General features: G+C 44.6%; 1 protein-coding gene across 29 annotated transcripts in view; it reads left to right on the top strand.

The window, feature by feature from the left end:
- LOC110531782 (nuclear factor 1 B-type) overlaps positions 1–18,309 on the top strand; it is a 94,426-nt gene that overhangs the window by 33,850 nt on the left and 42,267 nt on the right. The window contains exon 1 of one of the 29 annotated variants that reach the window (XM_090183890.1): positions 6,381–6,445. The exons of the other annotated variants lie outside the window; for them this stretch is intronic. The gene's annotated coding sequence lies outside the window, so the exon portion shown is untranslated. Of the gene's footprint in view, positions 1–6,380; positions 6,446–18,309 lie in introns of those variants that run through there. 29 annotated transcript variants of the gene reach the window in all.

Genomic DNA, 18,309 nt, shown 5'->3' with positions numbered 1-18,309 from the left:
CTGCGTCTGTGACAACTAGGCCAGACGTCTGCGAGTGGGGGTGTGTGTGTGTGTGTGTGCGCGTGTGTGTGTGCGCGTGTGTGTACGTATGTCCCTTTGGTTTAGTATTCATAATGAGGTGTTGCGTAACGTGGACTCTATCTCCTGCGCTCTTCTCACTTACCACCTGTGTAAACATGGGTGGCATTATGAAACGAGCGGTTCCAGGGAAAGACTCTTCCCATTCCGGGCCTGTTGTCAGAATGAGATCAGTAAATGCCTCGCTTTCGACTCTTTCTGGTTCTCTCTCTCTCTCTCCTTCCAGAGTTGAACAATGTGGCCACTTAATGAGGTCCCTATAGGAGGAGGTAGACCAACATCAGTAGTTGGTAACCTGAACCTTCTCTGTAGTTGGAGTGTACCAGTGTGTGTAGATTACACGTGTACCAGTGTGTGTAGATTACACGTGTACCAGTGTGTGTAGATTACACGTGTGTGTAGATTACACGTGTACCAGTGTGTGTAGATTACACGTGTACCAGTGTGTGTAGATTACACGTGTACCAGTGTGTGTAGATTACACGTGTGTGTAGATTACAAGTGGGGAATTGAGACGGATGCTTTCCTTTAGGTCAGGATGACTGCCAGAGTGTGACCTGTGCTAACATAATTGCAAAAGGGTTTTCTGATGATCAATTAGCCTTTTAAAATGATCAACTTGGATTAGCTAACACAACGTGCCGTTGCTGATAATGGGCCTCTGTACGCCTATGTAGATATTCCATAAAGAATCAGCCGTTTCCAGCTACAATTGTCATTTACAACATTAACAATGTCTACACTGTATTTTTGGTCATTTTGATGTTATTTTAATGGATAAAAAAAAGTATATTCTTTCAAAAACAAGGACATTTCTAAGTGACACCAAACTTTTGAACGGTGGTGTATGTGTTACTTTGTATATACTCAAAAGTGACCTGAAACAACAACCTGCCTGAATGCAAACAAAAAACGCTTTTGGCTTGAGAGGAAACAGGGTTGCTGGTCAGTAAATCACAAATACAGCGCTGAAAACACACACAAACTCAAAACAGATCAGGAGACGGAGAGAGGGAGAGGTCTGAGGGAGGAGAACACCAATGACAAGCTGCTGACATCATCCCCTACGGCTCACTACACTCCCGTCGGTGGCCCAGTAACACTGTCACTGACTGAACAGTACCACCTGAAGGACTTTCCACACTCACACACACACACACACACACACAGAGCCCAAACAGCTACCACCACCGCCGCTACTGCTGCTTTCAATTTCACCACCGTGGCCTTGGTTAATGGCTTCAGCGTTTTGCGGTCTGCCGACACATATGGTCCGTGTAGTCATGGTGTCCCCATCCCTTCAGTGAGGGAGCACGTGGGCGTGGGGGACACAGACAGCCTCCAGCCGGTGAGCCTCCATAATAGTGGCACAGTAACAGGGATGGGGAATGGCTTTCATTATGGACACTCTAAGGAACAGATTCTCGAGCCAGGCCCATCACCACCGCAGAGTGTGGAATAAATACACTCGTCCGTATCCACATCGACTTGGTTTAGAAAGACAATGTATTTTGTTTAAGTTCACTTTTCCTACCGTTCCTACGTACGAGTGACAATGGAGTAGCTGTAAATTGTAATTGAAATATTTATACAACCACTTCTACCCCATGCTTATTGAATCACAATAAGTATGGTCCTTTAATACTAGCCTCAACTGATATGACTACTCTAACAAGTTTATAATGGGTGTTACGCTCAACAAAGTTTCTCTTGAAACATTACCTGTTACCATCATCATTAATGCCATTATCACAAATGTAGTTATTTGTGATCATTTTTCTGTTACTACAGTTTCCTTCAGTCTGACCTAAAGTGAAGGTTATTTGGGGGAACTACAGTACAGCTTGTGGTTACTTAGGCTGGTCCTTGTTGGGTTCCCTTATCTGGCTTTGTCTGGGCACACATCTTGGGAGACAAAGCGGCCATTTTCTGCCTCCTCTCTGGAGATAGTGTTCCAGACACGACCCAAGCAACAGGGCCTCTGAGGTAGAGAGTGGGGCTGCGGAGCGGGGGCCGCCGCAGCGCGACAACTTATCCGCTTCCACCGTAACGATACATGTGCACTTTCCTTACTTCTCTGAGCACGCTCTGTCCCTGGGCCGGGGGTAAAACGATCGGCAAGGGCAGATGATGTCATGCCAGAAGAATTCAGATACATCAAGCCCGACGGTATAGAACGTGGTGTGAGGCAGGCCGGCCAGCGGGCCTGGACTCATAAAGCTCTCTGGTTCAACAATATTTCAGAGCTGTTTGTCGTTCCCCACAAACCATGTGTGAGCTGTACTGCAGAAATACATTCTGTCCTTTTACTAGAAAGGTGAGAGTAGCTGTGAATAGATTCAATAGTTACTCTCTTGTACAGTTAGAGACATGCTAGAGACTTGGGTAGTACTGTACTACCCAGCACTTTAAGAGTTATGTTTGATTCGCTGTTGTCCTGCCACAAACTTAATTTGAGAGAGTGACGGAGGGAGGGCTTGTTCAATACACCATTTGACCCCAACCCTACCAGAATGGGTCACTACACTCCCGTCAGTGGCCCAGTAACACTGTCACTGACTGAACAGTACCACTGTTGATGCCTCAAGTCCTCAACTGGCAGCTTCATTAAATAGTACCCGCAGAACACCAGTCTCAACGTCAACAGTGAAGAGGCGACTCCGGGAGGCTGGCCTTCTAGGCCAGAGTTTGTCTGTTCAGTGTCGGTGTTCTTTTGCCCATCTTAGGCTTTTTATTGGCCAGTCCGAGATATGGCTTTTTCTTTGCACCTCTGCCTAGAAGGCCAACATCCCGGAGTTGCCTCTTCTCTGTTGACGTTGAGACCGGTGTTTTGCGTGTAGTATTTAATGAAGCTGCCAGCTGAGGACTTGTGAGGCGTCTGTTTCTCAAACTAGACACTCTAATGTACTTGTCCTCTTGTTCAGTTGTGCACCGGGGCCTCCCACTCCTCTTTCTATTCTGGTTATAGCCAGTTTTCGCTGTTCTGTGAAGGTAGTAGTACACAGCGTTGTATGAGATCTTCAGTTTTTTGCCAATTTCTCGCATGGAATAGCCTTAATTTCTCAGAAGATGAATAAACTGACGAGTTTCCGAAGAAAGTTATTTATTTCTGGCCATTTTGAGCCTGTAATCGAACCCACAAATGCTGATGCTCCAGATACTCAACTAGTCCAAAGAAGGCCAGTGTTATTGCTTCTTTAATCAGAACAACAGTTTTCAGCTGTGCTAACATAATTGCAAAAGGGTTTCCTTTTAAAATGATAAACTTGGATTAGCTAACACAACATCCCATTGGAACACAGGAGTGATGGTTGCTGATAATGGGCCTCTTTACGCGTATGTAGATAATCCATAAAAAATCAGCAGTTTCCGGCTACAATAGTCATTTACAACATTAACAATGTCTACATTGTATTTCTAATCAATTTGATGTTATTTTAAATGGACAAATAATGCGCTTTTCTTTCAAAAACAAGGACATTTCTAAGTGACCCCAAACTTTTGAACGGTATTGTATATAAAGTGGAAATAAATACTTTCAATTGTATGAAGTTCTGGAAGCAGTAACTTGGCCTTGTTAACTACCAATTGCAACACTAAACTCCCTTTCAAAGAGCAATACTTCATTGTAATAGGTGATCTCTTACCAGTTTAGCCTCGTCCTTTTTCCAGACAATATTTGACTTGCATGTACACGTAATCAGGAAATGAGCCACCATACCAGGCCGAAAGTCACCTTCTGTTATCTTAGCTTCACCTCTCCCCTCACTGTACACAGTACATACGTGTAGTGTCAAGTTCTGCCATGGTTAACTTTTTCCTCTCATTCCTCAACCTCTGTGTGTTCGAGAGAAAGATTACATTTGATTAATACCAGCTCTGGGAATAACCAAATGACGTTATTCTTTACGGGGAACAAAGATCATGTTTAGCGCAGTTTTCTGTTTAGTCGCTCAAAGGAAAACAAGGTGTAGCTTATAAACATTGAGGGGAAAAACAAAATGGCCGTATCCTGTCAATCATTTTGATGTCATGGTTACAGCAGCAGATTTCTGGTTGTCTTTTGAGTTTGTTAAAGAGTATAGTATCTTATATTATCCATGTAGGCTGTTTTTTACTTCCTCCTTCAACTTTCCATCGAAGCCTCACTAGAATATAACCAGGGGAGAATCCCGCTGCATTGAATGTATTAGTTCAGGGTATTGTGTTACCTAAAGCATACTTCATGCATTGTGATTGTTGGCCATTTGCAGGAAGCACTCCGATGATTTGATTTAACACCAAAAACATACCAGCCGGTTCCTTTCCAAAGTCCTGGACATTTTGCTCTTGAAGAAATGCTTTGAATGCTATACTGTATTTGACGCATCTTTCTCTCAAAGCATGTTTGTCTCTATTATTTGCTAATTCCTCCAGCTGAATCAATCCAGGTGGCTTGCTGCTTACTCATCTAGCTCTATCAGGTGTTCTACTCCAAAGGAACATTTCCCGTACAACGGATAAGTTTCACTTCCTCGCCAATGACTTAGTAAATCATACACCCGCGGCAAAGCCAGATAGAGATCCTATACAGACCGAACTGTGTCTGTTACAGAAGGGAAAGCCCGGCTGTAAGGCTTATCTCTCCGGCTCCAGCGTCTATCATCTGCTGCCTACAGACAGAGTGCTCTTTCATTCACTCCCCTGAAAGAGGGCTCAGAGAGAGAGAGAGCGAGCGGGAGATTTAAGGGGCAGCATTGTTTGTGTTCTGTGATGCTTAATCACTTTTGATTGGACACCATATTAAAACTTTGGCCCTTGCTGGGAGAACTTAGTGACTGGTGGGCGAGCTCGAGCGCACGCACACACACACACACGACAGACAGCTTATGGCAGACTTGAGGGGGGAAATGGTTGGAGGTGGCTTCTGCTCCCACTGGCTTTGTGCAAGCAGGGAGGAAAGAGGGAGAGAAACAAAAGCTGAGCAGCAAAGGCTTCTGGTACAGAGTTTACTGGCTCCACTCAAAATGTAATTGTGTGTTTCTTAGTGTGTCACTATCGCTTGAAGGAGTCCTTATTGGGAGAAGCTATAGCATCAGGGAAAGTTTTCTGAAGACCTTTAAGAAATCTTTGCCTTTTGACTTTGGTGGGTCTACCTAGAATGCTTCAATGCATATTTTCATGGCTTATCAGTGAGAGAAAAGTCTTGCATTTCCATCCTCAAACTCTTGTCTTTTCCCACGAGCCAGAGGTATGACAGTCTTCCCCACCACTTTCCTTCCTTCCCACACAACCTTTCCCTCAATCTCCATTACACTGAAGGACTGATTACACATATGTTTACATATTCCATAGAGCCCTGAGAGAGGAGATAAACCACTTCTGATGCTTATCCCCGAGCCACAATGTGGAAACCGCTAACATAGAACATAAACCAAGGGTTGCAAGCAGCCCTTTCATGTCTTAAGTGGTGGGTGTTTGGCTTGTACCTCAATAGGCAGGCTTAGGGAAGGGGTGGCATGGCGTTGTTTGATATTGTAGGCTAACCTTAAGAACATGTCTGCTTAAAGCAGGGTGGCCACAAGGGTGCCCGCGCGGGCGATACTATTCAAAGGACTTTTGATTGTGAGTGTAAGGGTTGTGTCCATTGTAGAAATGCTTCATACAGTATATGTACTGTAACTAAGACATGGTCGGTGTTTTGGAATGAGCATATGCAACGGGAGAGGTTTTTGATATGAAAGTGAATTAACGACGCACAGAATGTCTCTCATAAAGCATGTGCTGGGCCTACTCAAAGGGGGACATGTATTTACTAGGGCTGTTCCTCTGGTTGGTACGGTCATGTTGTCACTTTCTGTAGCTCGGTGTGGTTTGCAGGCCATTAAGCAGTGAATGTGACCTGGCGAAATATCACCCGCCCTAAAAATACCCCCCTCACACGCGTACTTCTCATTCACATTTACCCACACCCTGTTTGGATCGGAGATTTTCTTCTTCTTAGGTCACTGCAGACCAGTTCTGCACAGCTGTGGAGGAGATTCAACTGCTAAAACCATCAAGACATCGAATGTCGAATACATTGTCTGGTCTCGAAACATCGCATCCAGGGAAAACTTGCAGTTTTGGGCGCGGCGTCAGAGTTTTTTTGTTGTTGCCGTTGTTCTTTTCTTTTTTTTACTGCATGTTTTCAACGCTTCCACGGCGATGCGATACATTCCCATACGTAGGCCTACAGCTAAGCCAGGTTTTAATTTCCCACATAGCTCGCACAGCGCACCACCCCACCCCTGCTTTAATGAAGTGCAGATTGTGAATACGTGTGACCTTCACCTAGAGCTCCGTACAAGTCGACCTGATCACGCCGCAGTTGACAAGATCAAATGAGGTAACATTGTTTATCGCGTCAACATTTCCCACCAAACTACGAGAGTTTCTAATTTAACAAACCTAATTTAACCCTGTGTGCTAAAGCTGTATTAAATTGCCATCAATGTTTGATATCAGTAGCCATTACCTCAAATTGACATATTTGGGGCTTCCTATTCAAATGTAATTTTCTTGTATCATCTCTCATTGTATACCTTCCCCAGAGCATAGGACATCTTGATGATATACAAAAATGACTTGTTTACCCTCTCTCTCCCTACACCATAGAACACCGGTCTGCTAGTGACGAGTTAGCCTAATAAATATAAACCTAATCCACTAAGTGTGTGAGCTCATCCCTCTTAATTTGTTTGCTGCTTCTTCCTCCAACGAGGATATCCTCAAGTGACGCTCTAAGCCATGGCGTCAACAACCCCAAGTGACTGTCTAATACTCTGTCAGATACTTCTCTAGCCTCTTGATGATTGTCTCTCGCCTTTCGTTGTGTTTGATGGGCTATATTTTCCTCATCTCGTTCTCCAAAGACTCCTGATAAGGCGGCCATTTTAAGTGTGCAGCAACATTAGCTGTCTGACTCGGGTTTAGTTGACTACTTATTTACCCACATGGGCAGAGCTGAGCCAAACTTTAATTATGAGTGACCCACTTCCAAATATGTTAATTTGTTAAAAAAAACTCAAATCATTTACTGTCTAGAGATGACGACAGCTGTCCTATAATGCTCCTAAGCATTTCATACTAGTTTGTGACTACTCAGCATTTAGGACGCATGCCTCTCTATACAAGTAATATGTCTATTTGCAGAACTGTGATGCCGAAGGGCTGCTTTGACTTGTCTGATGTTTGGAAACCTAATCTGTAATAAAGCATGAAAAGAGCTACTTTTATGAGGTGATAATGGACTGCTAATTCTTCTGGAAGTTAAGCAGAGTGACCAATTGTTCAGTCAACGCTTTTATGACCTATTTGACTTATGACCCTGTCCACACCAGGGTTAAACAGGGCAGCACCTTGTCTTTTCAAATTCACGTCTACTCTCTGTGGGTTTCTTGGAATGTGTGGTCTCACTTTTACGGAACAGCAAAGTACATGTTGGCTGTTTGTTTGCATTGTTTTTATCACCTGCAAAACACCAACTGAGAAATAAATCAGCTATCGTAATGTATTGTTATGCTCTAGACTGTGGTATTAAAATTATGAATAGGCGATATACTCAAACCAGATACCAAATCCTCTGTACCTAATAAATGGGTCTAATTTAGCGGTAAATAAGGTGTTTACGAGTTCTATTGGTGGCCCTTTGGCTTTGGTGACGCTCCCTTTTCCTCAAATGCATTCCAGAGGCTCTTGGCCTCGATATACTATTATACTATCTCACTACGCTTGGATCTGTTGCCTTTTCCTTCCTTCGCCGGCACACACCACAAACCGTATCGACTTCAATTACCTATTAGCCCTGTCGTCCTCTCCCTTGTTTCCAGGCCGAGGCATTTACTGGCAGTTGTTCTGTTTATGGTTTCCCCTGGCCAAAACGTGCATGAAGAGCATCGGCGGATGAAACGAGACATGATTTAGTGGCCTCATCACAATGCGGTGTGGCGGTGCTGCTCCGGCAGCCAGCTTCCTACCTTTGTGTGGACGAGGGCCCAGGGGTGCGGCTAGAGGATACATGGCCCGCGCTCCGGGCTCCCGAGGCGGGGAAGGAAGCTCGGTGTCAAAGGCGCTCGGCAGTCGCTCTCCCTATTATCTGGGCCAAAGACACTCACTCCTCCATAAGTCCAGCAACATTAGGGCTTTCCTTCGTATGGCGGAGGACTATGACCAATAGAAATGTAAAAGTTGATGCTTAAGTCATTTTATATAGTCAAGGTTTATGAAAACGTACATCTCGACAATACTTACAAAATTGAGTTTAAATTTGAACCGTGTCTTTCTGTCGAATCGTCAGGCCCTAAATGCTGGCTCCTCCTCCTACTGTTGCTTCTCCCTCCTCCTGTAACCTTGAGAGGAGAGAAGCCTGTGCAGGCCCCAAGTTCAACGAGTGCATAAGGCATATTTTCGCTTAGCGTGCCTGGGCCGCCCCCTTCCAAAGCCCCCCCCCCCCCTCCTCCCTCCCTCCTTCCATACTTTCCCCCCCTCCTAAAACCTTTCACAGTCTCCACAAAGGGAATATATTATGTGTAAAAAAAAATATATTCCATATGATCTGTGGAATTCTCTCTCAATTGATAATAAAGCCTGCCTTACCTGCACTGTTCAGTTTTCCGTGCTTAATCTATGACTTGCTGACTCGCTTGTATAGTTAAGCAATAAGGCCCGAGGCGAGAAGGTGTGGCATATGGCCAATATACCACAACTAAGGGCTGGTCTGGATACAGCCCTTAGCCGTGGTATATTGGCCAAATAACCCAAACCTCGAATGTGCCTTATTGCTATTATAAACTGGTTACCAACGTAATTAGAGCAGTACAAATACATGTTTTGTCGTACCCGTGGTATGCGGTCTGATATACCATGGCTGTCAGCCAATCAGCATTAGGGGCTCGAACCACCCAGTTTATAATAGCTTATATAACGACCTCCCCGGGAAGATTTTTTTTTCTGAACTCTGAGCTGCGCTGTCCTTTCTACTCAGCGTTGTTTGCTGTATTTGCTGTTGCTGTATGGCCTTCCGGAGTGGATTGGCTCACTGCTGGCATGTGTTTAGAGGAGTCCTGGTGTGTTCCAGGTGAGCCATGCCAAAGCTCAAGTGGCTTGGACCTGGCCCCAGCCCTGCAAATGGGAAGTGTTTCGACAGGGCTGCCGACTAGCCAGCCAGGGTGAGGATCAGGACTAGTGTACATGCCTGCCGTTGGTGTCAGTCGAGAGATGATGCTTTCACTTGCCTTTTTCAATCAACAAGAAAACATGTCCTCACTGCTTTCCAAGGGCTGATGTTTTCAGAGGGATGTTTTTGAGCTCAATAGATTTATGGTGTGGGAATCCCATTCATTTGGTCCTTGTTGACATAGTTTCCGCAAACGTATGTCCAATTCTGAATTGGAAAGTACATTCAATGCAAAGCCTACATATTTAATTCAAACGGAATGTAATGAGCATATCAGCAAACAGTATTGTTCCTACATGCCTTGACTGTTGTCATGGTGTATTATTTACATTATCTCCTATCTGTCTGTGTAGACATTTTGGTGTAGACATTTTGGTGTAGACATTTTGGTGTAGACATTTTGGTGTAGACATTTTGGTGTTGACATTTTGGTGTAGACATTTTGGTGTAGACATTTTGGTGTAGACATTTTGGTGTAGACATTTTGGTGTAGACATTTTGGTGTAGACATTTTGGTGTTGACATTTTGGTGTTGACATTTTGGTGTTGACATTTTGGTGTAGACATTTTGGTGTAGACATTTTGGTGTAGACATTTTGGTGTAGACATTTTGGTGTTGACATTTTGGTGTTGACATTTTGGTGTAGACATTTTGGTGTAGACATTTTTGGTATTTGACTGCTTTTTATTATTCATTTGGCTTTTTTCACTCTGGTTACTTTAACACAGTGCAGATATGATGGTAAAAATGATTATAACTCCAAATAAAATGGATAAACAATGAATTACCATAGATTAAATCAGCTCAGTACTACAGAGCCTACCTGCTAGTTTGTTGATAGCACAACATGTTGCCACTTTTGTTAAGCATTTGTACTTGCCGGGCGTCTGGTTTTGACATATAGTGTGGGGAGTGGGTGGGTGGGGGTTTCCCCCAAACGTTGGAATGTGTCCCGAGGCTGAAATAACAAATGCATTTGATGCTAGGTTGTTAAAAAAAGGGTTTAATGGCGCTCTGTTCTAGCCCTTTGCATTTGTCTGAAGGTGAGGAGAATGTTCTAGAATGGAAAAAATGTATGTTTGTGGTCCGAGGCACTCGCTTGTAACGTTTTCCGAGGCACACACTCGATTGCGACGGTGAGGGGTGATTAGGGTGGGAATCAGATCACACTCAGGAGAACACAGAACAACGCTAACAGTAACACACAGGGCAACTATTCCCCTTCTCTTCTCTTTTCTTCCCTTCCCTCTCTGCCCTGTTGCTTGGGACCCTGAGAGTGAAACATGTCCCCCTCGAAACAATACATGAAGGCCCCGCTTTGCCCCGCGGTGTAGACCTTCCTGAACAAACACACCCCCGCTACCCCTCCGCCCCTTCCCTACCTCATCCACCCCCACCCCCACCCCTACCCACTGAAGGTTTGGCTTCACAGATAAAGTGAAAACGACATGCTAGGATGACTGGAAAGCAGCAAGGCAGCTTTTGGAAGCTAGCTGTGAAGCCTGGTGTAAAGACCCCCATTGTCAGGCTGAGTGGACAATCCTAGCGAACTGGAGGAAGTGGAGGAAAGAGCACCGGGAGAAGGAGGGAGGGAAATGGGGGAGGAAAGAGCACCGGGGAAGGAGGGAGGGAAATGGGGGAGGAAAGAGCACCGGGGAAGGAGGGAGGGAAATGGGGGAGGAAAGAGCACCGGGGAAAGAGGGAGGGAAATGGGGGAGGAAAGGGGGAAAGTGGTGAAATTCCTGATTTTCCAAACGATGGAAAAAAATGTGGCAGTTGTGTGATATTTAGGCCTAGTTCTGCCGTTCCATGTTCCTGTAACATTGTGCCCTACTCCTGCTGTCATCCGTGTGAATATTTTAGAGAGATTATAAAGTCGGGAGCCTCGTGGGAAAGAGAGAAAAAGCTTTATGAGGACAAATCCAACCAAAAGTTAACTGTAAATCTCTCCCTCCCGCAATAGGACCTTAATAATGAACGCCTTTCAAGGCTCTGACAAAATAAAAACTTGCAGAATTAGGCCACACGACAGGTGTCTTTGTTCTTGGTACTGTATCATCCCTGTATTTTGGCAACATCCCCCAAAAATGGGCTGCAAAATAGAAGACTTTCACATTTTTAACATTCTGACTTGAGAGGGAGGAGGACTGGGCTTGCCATGCCATGCTGTCGTGATACCCACCCGGAGTACACCTCCTGTGTAATTTAGGCCTAATTTGCATACCCTTTAATTATTTCCTTTTAGATACATCAATTACGACACACCGATATCCCTGTGGCACTCATCCAGGCCCAGTTCTTAAACACTAGACTTTGTGAGGCATTGTTTACGGCTTTTCAAACAATTTAGCAGTTGGTTCCCTCTCCAACTGTTGCCCATATAAACTGGCGCTGTGCTGCAGCTCTGTACCCCAACCACGTGTTGTTACGGCTGCAGTGTGGCGCGAGGGGCTGCCCCGGAAGGAGCACCGAGACGGGAGCACTGAGACGATTTGCTTCCTATAGTCGTTGCCAAGAATGGGGAATGCCATACACTCATCAGGCACACTCTTCAGACACTGCAGCTCCACGCTGCCACACCTTGTGAGGAGGAACTTGTAGGTTGGACTTTGTGTGTTTGTAGGAATACAAGTGGGGCACTGCTAACCATATCTACAACGTGCAAGCTGGAGTTTTGGCTGTGGTAAATAAAAAAGTTATGATCGGCCCTGCATGGTGTCGAGGGAGTTGTTTTAGTTGTGTGTGGGCGCGTGAGTGTGCGCAACTTTGTGTGTTTGATTATTGATTTGGGAGATCCCCATGGCGATTGCTCCATCAGGGGTGGAGGAGTTCTTTACTGCCTCTGGAACCCTGCCAGATCTCTCTGACGTTGTGGTGGGCACACGGTTTTTGTTTCTCCTGAGTTTATGTGAGAGCATGTGCTCTTCCAACCACTCAGCTCTGCTCTGCTAAGACAGACTGCTCTGCTTGAGCCTCCGGCTAAAATGGATGAGCGAGCCCATCTCAAAATCTTGCAGTATCAGGACCACAGATTGCTTCTGTTACCCAGAAATGCCGCTGAACACCGCCGACCAACCTCATCCCAGGTGTGGGACCGTTACTTGGGCACCACCCTCCTCTATTTCCCCCGTGGCTGGCATTGATTTATCCCGGCCCTGGCATGGGTTTTAAAACGTCATTTAGCTAGCTCCGATGTTTGGGCTCATTAGCAAGAAAGGAAGGGTTTTACTGGCCATGCGGCATGCAGCCATTTTTATAACACCGACTCCATGGCCTCTCGTCCTCTTATAGCCAAGCCGGGTATTAGGAACCGTTAAGAGGTTTTAACAGTCTTTACCTGAGGACATTACAGGGTGAATGCTGGGGTGTGGAGGAGGGTGGAAACATTGGAAATCCAACTGTTGATACCTGCTAGTAGTCTGTTGCACCGCAAAGCTTCGTTCTGGACCTGTTTACATGTGTGGTGTTCAAGCACTAGAGCAGTACATGTGTGGTGTTCAAGCAATAGAGCGGTACATGTGTGGTGTTCAAGCACTAGAGCGGTACATGTGTGGTGTTCAAGCACTAGAGCGGTACATGTGTGGTGTTCAAGCACTAGAGCGGTACATGTGTGGTGTTCAAGCACTAGAGCGGTACATTTGGTTGCTTGATCACCATTGGATGCCCATCTCAGAGGAAATGTGTCATCATCAAAATATTCCTGCCTGTTAGCTTTCAGAACTCCATTGTTAGCCAATCCAATACTTCTCCATATCTCAATCACAGAAGAAGATGGAGCGTAGTTGCGTGAGGGGGGGGGGGGGGGGGGGGGGAAACGAATAAGAGAACATTCTGTCTTCATTTGCACCTGTTTTTATGTCTTCCCTATTGAAGTTACGTCATGGCAGAGAGAAAACAAGTGCTTGTCGACATCTGTTGGCAGTGTTGCTAGTCAGTTTTTATGTTTGTAAAAACACATTAAACACCACTCCGTTCCAAACATGGGTACTACTGCCAGCGAAGCTGTCTGAATGAGTGCACAGCTTTGTTCCATTGTCTGTCTTGGGCCAAGGCCTCTCCGCCTTGCCTTAGATGTGGAATTATATGATCCAATATGTCATCCAACGTCGTAATTAAGGTGTGGGAGGTCGTTGGCGTTGTGTGTCTGGGTATGTTTACTTCTGTGCCGTTGGCACAGGGTGAGGGGGGCAGAGATCCTTTGTGGCCTCCTGCCAGTGGGGATTCTGTTGGCTAAGTCAGCGGCCAAAGGCTTGCGGTTGTAAGCATTGGCTAGTGGGAGTCACTGGCATCCGTCATTGGCTGGAGTTCAGAGTTATAAAGATATGGAATCCTCCATTCACAATTAAGATTCTTCAAGTATTTTTTTCCCCCCTCATAAGCCATTTATCAGACTCTTTTTTCCAATTTACATGTATGCGTGGGTACATTTTACATATGGGTGAACCCGGGAAACAAACACACACTCCTTGCATGGCAAGGGCCATGCTCTACCAACTCAGCCATACACGACCTTGATCAGTCTCCATTGGTCAGTGTATAGACATTTGAATCAATACTAAATTGATTGCAGTTGTCACAATGTAACAGTTGATTTTTGTCTGATACTCATTCGGTTACGATGAGATTATTGGACAATTTTACCCCTGGATATTATAATAACTTTTTGTTGTTGTAAAACATGAACTTCCAGGAATATGTCATAATTCAACTTTCAAGGACCACCCCCTGGAGTTTTTCTAAAACATAGACTTCCCGGAATGTTATTGGAAGGAATGTTCACATAATACTGTTACAAAAGAGAGGTTAGAGAATGTTAGCCGGCTAACCCGCTGAAGATCTACCCGACTACCACCCGGCACTTTCCTAGAAAACACTTTACACCACCTCCTTCCCTCCCCCTTCTCTCTCTCTCTCTCCCCCCTCTCTTTACATCCACACATTTCTCTCTTTCTTCCTCTCCCTTTCCCAATCCAAACCACGTGTAGCAGGTTTGAACCCCCCTCTCCTTCCACTATTGCTCTCTCTCACTCTCTCCTTCCACCATCGCTCGCTCTCTCTCTCACCTTCCACTATCTTTCTCTCTCTCCCTCCATTTCTCTCTCTCTCCCTCCATTTCTCTCTTCTTTCTCTCTTTCGTTCTCACTCTCGCCCCCTCTCCTTCCCTCTTTCTCTTTTTCCATCCCTCCATTTCTCTCTCTTTCTTTTCTTTCCCCCTCTCTCCTTTTTCCCAGTCCAGACGGCGTGCAGCAGGTTTGAACCCGCCGCTGTGGGGCTCCCATGCCACTCATCAGCAGGGGACCCATGCATTTGTCTCATAATTATCAGGCAAGGGGTGTGGGAGGAAGGGATGATAGGATGAAAGAGCAGAATCACACAGCCCCTCCGTCAAAGGTCTGTCTGTCTGTCTGGGTGGGTTTTCTATGATGTGGCGTTGTGCTAATAGCAGCCCCTTCCCAAAACCCCAACCCCCCTGTCCCATGCAGTCCCACACTTGAGAGCTGCCTCTATTGAACCATTCCCGCCGTGAATTATCACGCATCATCACACACACACACACACACACACACACACGCACACGCACACGCACACACACACACACACACACGCATGCACACATCCCAACTCCCGCTGGTTCATTCACAAATACAAAACACCCCGGTAGCCTCTCTTTTCTCTCTCTCTCGCTCTCTCTCTCCCCTCTCCTCCTTCCTCCTCCTCTTCACTATTTGCTAAGAGTTAATGGACTGTTTTGGCTAGCCTCCAGGCGGTGAGTGTCACCTCATTAGCCCAAGCAGCCCCCAGACTGGTGAGAGAGAGGTGAGAGAGAAAGAGGGGGCTACGGCGGAATGTCATTGGTCCTCACCCCCACCCCCCTTTACCCCTCCCTTTCCCACCCCCACCACCATCATGAATGAGAAACACGCATGCATAATTAAATCTATAGTCTCACCCTTCCCTCCTTTCCCTCCTGCCTCCACCACATATAAAAGGGGAACCTTGGACATTTGCCACCGCCAAAGATGGCTCCTCCTGGTCCTGTGGACAGTGGCACCAACCTCCTCACCACGTAACCCATTATGTTACCCCAAGACTAGCAGCTTGGGCAGTGGGCAAATGCAAATGCCAGCTAGACAGTCAATTAAGCGACAACAAAGCAAATTGTGGGTCTGAGGCATACCAAAATCATTCTGTTGTTTTAACGCTCATGTGCTGATGGGTGCATTGTTTTGACATGATAGGTGTCTTAGCTAACAGCCTGGAACCAACATAGTGTAAGTGAAAACCTGATCTAGTTTAAAAATATTTATGACAGAACCTTAGTAGTGTGACTGGGACTTTGAAGTCATGTAAAGCACTCTGTCATGTCACGACCATGCTATATCTCGCATGGCTGTATGCTTTGTCGTGGAACAGGGTACAGCTGGGAGTGTGTGTGTGTGTGTGTGTGTGTGTGTGTGTGTGTGTGTGTGTGTGTGTGTGTGTGTGTGTGTGTGTGTGTGTGTGTGTGTGTGTGTGTGTGTGTGTGTGTGTGTGTGTGTGTGTGCGCGTTCGTTCATGCTTGTGTGTGTGGAAACAGTGACTGGGGCAGTGTGCAGTGAAGCCCTACCTGCATGCTTTTTTTCATAGGACAGTCAGATGAGCCTCTGTGTTGTCTGCATCCCAGGCCCTGACCACAGAGCATGTGTATGGCACGGCACAGCTCTCAACAGGAGAGTGTGTGTGTGTTAAGCTTGCAGCACTTCAGAGATCTCAATTCTCACAGACCTGAATCATTTGTGTGTTTATCTGTGTGTAATTTCAAAGTGTGTGTATGCATCTGTGTATTTGTGCATATCTCAGTCCACATGAACAGATGTCAGATCTTAGTGTGAGCCAGTTTGCTACAGCAGGAACATCTTGCAGCAGCAGGATATCTGAATTATTATGTGGATTATAATAAATGAACATTTTTGTAGGCGTTGATGCAATTTCAAAGTAGAAATTACAAACTTCAGAAGCCTTTTTTAAACCTCAAATACACTACACGTTTGAAATGTTGTGCATTGCAGGGAAGTTCTCCTGCAACAGGGGGATCAAATTAAGATCCTACATCTGCATGTGTGCGTAAATGTGAGCATGCACGTACATATGTGTATATGCCCACAGTCTCCTCTCTCTGCCCTCTCTCTCCTCTCTTCTCCTGTCTTTGTATTCCTGGCTACTTACCCTTTCCCTCTCTCTCTTTCCTGGTCTGGCCTGGCCTCATTAATGATGTGTCAGCCGATTCAGCCCTTGTTCCCGTTCCTCTCTGGAATGAATGTGGGCGATGCCACACTGTTTGTTGACCTGAATGAGAAGTCTGTTTTCTCGGGCTCGGTAAAAGCACTCGTCTTTTCACCCCCGTGAGAGTTTATGGACGAGACAGCATTGAGTCCCCTCAAAAAGTGTAAGAGAAAGGGGAACCAGTCTCCAGTATCATTAGTATGCACATCTCTTCTTCCCCAGAGGGCACACGCACACACACACGGGTTATTCTCACGAAACTGACATTTAACCAAAACATTCTCAAGTGTCATTTTTCATAAAATGTCCTCTTGGATCACCGAGATTAGGATCTGTACTTATCTATTTCATAATTATCATTATATTTTTGGTCAGATATGATGCATTTTAGCACAATTTCCACAACAACCAACACAAAACTTCTCATTACCGCAACAAGTCCAAAAAAGTCATAAACAAATGTCAAATATTATAGTTAAACACAACACTGAAAATTGAATTAACATTTATTTCATAATTTATTTCATTACCGTAACCCAACTTTTCAAAACTTTTTTTGTCATAATCATCATCACAAGTTCTTTTTTACATTTTATTTATGCACACCTATTTCGATAAAGAACAAAAATCACACTATCAGATGAATCTAAAATTACTAAAGTATATGTTTTATACTGCCTAATATTTCCTAAATATTGGTGCATTACAGTAATGATAAGCAGGTTTCAGGGATGAGACTGCATGTTTTGGTAATGAGTATAGCATAGTTTGCCAATGAAAAACTGTACTGATCTCTATCAGAGATTCAGTAAACCAAAATAATCATCAGTGTCATTTGTTAATCCCAAATAATACTAAAATCACTGCTCTTAATGCAATTTATTTCAGTGTAAGGATTGTAATTACATGCATTAATTTTCAAAAGTGGACTTAAATGTAACAAGGTGACTTAAAAAAAAAAGTTTGTTAATAGTTGTGTATTAGTACATGGATATTCGTGGTTGTAAAGTATTTTAGATGTATTTCTGGATTGGATGGGATCCTATGGGCAAACGACACAATACGCCTATATACAGTATAGGTAAGTGTAAAAGCAGGTACAAAATTGGGGATATCCTCCTCTAAGTGGTGGGGTTACTCTTCGTTGAAACACAAACTGCAGATTGGTTCTTAAAGAAAGGTAAATGGGGTTTATACACCCAATATTTCTTGACAAACCCTACTTAATCAAATAACTGTTGTTTTACAAAAAATCTGTACAATTGGTCCAAGTAAATAAAGAAAGTTTACCAGTACAGCACACCCATTGACTATACATTAGAATTAGCTTATTATCATTAATGAAATTAAGGTTCTCATTACTGAAACGGACCCAAAAGATTACGTGGTAATGAGAAATGTGTGTTTCGGTAATGAGAGGCCCTTAGCTCAATCTGCAAATAATAGGAGACAGCCGTTATGAGTCAGCAAACAATTGACCACATCACCAAAGCCCATTCATGCCTCCATGTTGGTAAGGTAATGGTTCTCTGACTTTTTCCCAATTTGAGCTTTTTAGCTGTTTCGGTAATGAGAAGGCAAAGTGGGGTTAAAGGGGTGTTTGAGAATAAGAACCTCATTCTGAAGGCATATAAGCAAATCATATAACTTAACTAGTGCTCATCGAAGGATTGCTCCTCTAAATGATGCATCATGGGAGTTTTTACAGGAACTTGAAAAGGTGTTACGGTAATGAGACATGTCCACAGACAGTGTTTTTACATAATAAATA

The sequence above is a fragment of the Oncorhynchus mykiss genome, chromosome 9 (genome assembly GCF_057628025.1).
Source record: "Oncorhynchus mykiss isolate SJ-2025 chromosome 9, ASM5762802v1, whole genome shotgun sequence".
Taxonomy (NCBI): Eukaryota; Metazoa; Chordata; class Actinopteri; order Salmoniformes; family Salmonidae; genus Oncorhynchus; species Oncorhynchus mykiss.
The sequence above is the reverse complement of the archived record's forward strand: the minus strand, read 5'-3'. Positions and strand labels throughout refer to the sequence as shown.